Source organism: Pelodiscus sinensis, chromosome 14 (assembly GCF_049634645.1).
Source record: "Pelodiscus sinensis isolate JC-2024 chromosome 14, ASM4963464v1, whole genome shotgun sequence".
NCBI classification, from domain to species: domain Eukaryota; kingdom Metazoa; phylum Chordata; order Testudines; family Trionychidae; genus Pelodiscus; species Pelodiscus sinensis.
Genome location: NC_134724.1, coordinates 3,008,294 through 3,012,125, shown reverse-complemented (window position 1 = coordinate 3,012,125; position 3,832 = coordinate 3,008,294). Strand labels below are relative to the sequence as shown.

The following is a 3,832-nucleotide window of genomic DNA, read 5'->3' as shown; positions in this document are numbered from 1 at the left end:
CCTCCCTGCGCCCGCCCAGAGAGGCAGGATGACGGGCGGAGGCGGGGCTGAGCTGGGGGAGGACAAAGAGAGCGGGGAGGGGGCGGGCAGGATGCTCTAGGGCTGCGCCCCCCCCCAGACTGAGCTCGGCTCCCCCTGTGCCTGCTGGGGCTGACCCTGGACCCTGGGCCCGGGTGACTGTCCCTCTGCCCGTCTCACCCAGGCTTGGGGAGGCTCTTGGGCTAACACCACAACTGAGCCTCAGTCCTCCACTGGGACCCGCTGTTCAGAGTCCGGGCGGCTAGCCCCAGGGTAAATCTAGTTTGAACAGGACAGGATGGCTCAGAAACGGGCCTGTCCTTCGGTTTCAGGGGGTATTAAAATGTATTCCAGGTGCTGGCCCATTGCATCGTGGGCCCCGCCAGCTCTTTCAATTGCTCCCTGCTGGCTTTCACCGCAGCTCTTGCTGGAGCTGCAAGCCAGGGCTCCCCTGCTTCCTTTCCCCTCTGCTTTGTAATGGAAGGGTGCACCACTGGAAATTCAGCTCCCAGGTGGATTGGAAAGAAACACAAAGGTAGACACACATGCAGAGTGCAGGACTAAGTGCTGGGGTCTGAAAACAAGAAACTTCTTGAGTTCTGATCCCAGCCGGGGAAGTGACCAATTCGAGGAATCTGTCTACACTGGGACTTTTCCCTGCCCTTTGCCACTGTTTCTCTGGCCAAGGTGTTTAGTGCTTCAGTGAGTTGTTAGCTGGTGTGTATCGCCTCATCGATGCTAGAGGTTGCACGGTTATGGTTCGGGCGTGGCTGTATCCGTGTTGACCACAGTGGGCAATTTTAGAGAGAAGTGCATTAGTTTAGTTCCACCCTGTGGGCCAATGAGTAACATTAGTTCAAACCAAGGGGTTTGGTTCGAACCAAATGCGTCCCGGCGCGCATTTCCTGGTTCGAATCAGCTGTGATTCGAACTAGCGCGCCGGCGAGATCTTGCTAATGAAGGGCAGGATATTTAAATCCCCGCTTCATTAGCAATTTTGAATGTCTGCATTTGCATCCTAGTGCGAATGCCTACATTTGCAAGTGTAGGCATCACCCGTGGGACAGATGTTTAAAGCTATCTAGGCAGTGAAAGAGAGAACAAGGCATCTAGTGGTATTTTTAAAAGTGCCTAGGTACTGGAGGAGTTTGGTGCTGTTCAAAACCTCTGCTAGGGGACTAGCTGCATCTTTAAGCACCTACATCACTTCACAAATCCAACCTTTATTCATTCTGGGCCATTTCACTGTTGTCCTGAACTCTGTGGAGTCCTAACACCAGTGTCAAATGCTCTCAGATCAGAACAGTTGTGTGTTCTACTCACTCTCCACTGGGCTGGGTGCAGGGCAGCAGTGAATTGGACCTTCTGTCTCAGAAGTGAAGCTGTCAGTTGTGCGTAATTACACTTATTCTCTTTTGTAAAGTACTCTGAGACCTACTGAGCAACATAAAAGTATAATTTAGGAGATTTGCCTCTACAAGGAACCATGTGGTCTGATGCATTCAACTTGCACCTTGATTGTCTGAGGCCACCCATACATTTTGCTAAGTATCAGAGGGGTATCCATGTTAGTCTGAATCTGCATAAACAACGAGAAGTCCTGTGGCATCTTATAGACTAACAGATTTATTGGAGCATACATTTTCGTGGGCAAAGACCCCCTTCGTCAGATACATGTGAGTAGCAAAGGCTCAGCTTCTCGCAGAATCATCCTTTCATTTCTGTCATTGGAACAGATTATGTTTTTGACTTGGCATTTCTCTCTCCTTGCATGCACAACTCTAAATAGTCCGGCAAGCCAAATGGAGGGGAATTCTTGCGATGGGAGACAAGAAGTTTGCATGGACGACTGTAACATGAGCCAGCATTACTGTATTGTAACTTACGAGTTTATGTGCCTGTTAAAGCTGATCCTTGGTGACCGAACAACTTAACACTACGCACTGTGTCACTTTGCTGTTGTATCTTCAGTACCTATTTTGGCAATTGCCTTTGGCAGAATTAGGCCATTGCTCCCATACATAATGGATGGACCAGCTTGTAGTGAAGTTTCCACAGAAAGCAGCAGCTCTAGTTGCATGACTTTCAATTAACTATTCATTTTGCCGTTACTGTATCCACCTTAAAACAATGGCACAGAGAAGACCTTGGTACAATTGGTAGATCATTTTACTTCCAGGGTCAGCTAGTTATAACAAATAACCGGTCTCAAGAAGACACATCCCTTAAAAGCTTTTAGAGTAGGGAAGTCTAGTAGATGTACGTGAAAGAAAAGTAAACAGATGGGGGCTACGTTTTTCCCTTAGTTGAATTGAAACCACCTTAGTGCAGCTGCCGTGGGTGGATGAGGAGTAATGGAGAGCAGAATTAGATCTACAGACACTTGGGTCTCAGTCTCACTCATTTTGAAGTCACTAACCAAATTCCCCCTGATCCTAATGGGAGTTCATTATGCCCATAAACAGAGATACAAGTCGAAACTGGAGAAATTCCAGGCTTGTCTGGGCAGAATCTCAGAAAGAATGGGAAGTTTTTGGTTTTTTACACAACAAGCAGGGAGAGCATGGGTGGGTGGGGGAAGGCCCAACTGGGAAAGGCAGCTACAGCTCCACCCCTTCCCCAAAACCATGCCCCGTCACAACCTTTCCCCCCATTTCCCAGCCAAGCCCTGCCCAACTCCAGCTAGGCTGGCACATGGCATGGCCCCAGCCTTCCCTGGCTGCTGGAAAGCTGGGCTGCCGTTCGGCACGACCCCAGCCCCTCCCGGGCAATTGGGTAGTGTAGGCCTTCCCTTGCCTACATTACCCACTGCCCATGAGGAAGAGAGAGTCTAAGTTCTTGCCGTATAGGACCTGGATAACACAAATGGATTAACACACATAGCTACAAAGCTCTATAGTACAGAATCTCAGAGGGGTAGCTGTGATAATCTGTAACTTTAAAAACAGCTTAAAAACCAAACAAAGGAGTAGTCTTGTGGCACCTTGGAAACTAACAAGAGTATATGTAGAGTATCATGAGCTTTCGTGGGCAATCATCTCATCTCATCTGAGGAAGTGGGTTCTTCCCACGAAAGCTCATGATACTGTCCCTAAGGTGCCACAGGACTACTTGGTTTTTTTTAAAGTTGTTTTTATAGTACAGAAAAGGAGCGACATGTTTCCACCTTTCTACCAGTGAGAGGTCGGGAAAGAGAAGATGTTCTGATTCCTGGTCACTTTCTGTTATACTGACTGAAGCTAAGTGACTGTGACATTTTCGGGTGGGGGAGTTGTATGGTTGAAGAGTGTGATCACCTGGGATAGTAGTGCAGTCAAGCTACTTAAAAGAGCAAAAGGTAGCAAAAGAGGCCAGTTTGAGGAGGTAGTCGTGTCCGGAGGAGCATGGCCTTTGCATTGCAAAGTCAAAGATGCCAGATGGTGAGATGTGGGGTATGTCTGGTATCTTTTTTAAAACCATCTGGCAACCCTACCCAGACCCCTCACTGAGCAATGAGTGTGGGCAGATCTCTATCCAAGTCAATGGGACTCTTGTTGGCCACAGATATGGGGCCTTGATTGCCCTGTTACGATTGCTCAGCATGATTTTTAGTTTCAAAAGTAGGTCCAGTTTATCATTCCATTTCTGCATTTGGACACCTATCGCATTTGTGGAAGAGAATCATTGTCCTGTGAGATGCTGAGGGCAAGGCAGCCCTACTGTAGACATTCTGGGACACGGACTGGGAAGTAAGAGTCCTAGATGCGAGTTCTAGTTCTGTTACTTACCTGCTGTGTGACCTTGGCAAGTCATTTTGTCTCTGGTCTCCCTCCAT

At 48.3% G+C, this 3,832-nt stretch overlaps 1 protein-coding gene across 1 annotated transcript in view; it reads left to right on the top strand.

The window, feature by feature from the left end:
• The window catches only part of FEM1B (fem-1 homolog B), a 52,610-nt gene that overhangs the window by 37,248 nt on the left and 11,530 nt on the right, over positions 1-3,832 (top strand). The gene's annotated exons all lie outside the window — the stretch shown is intronic.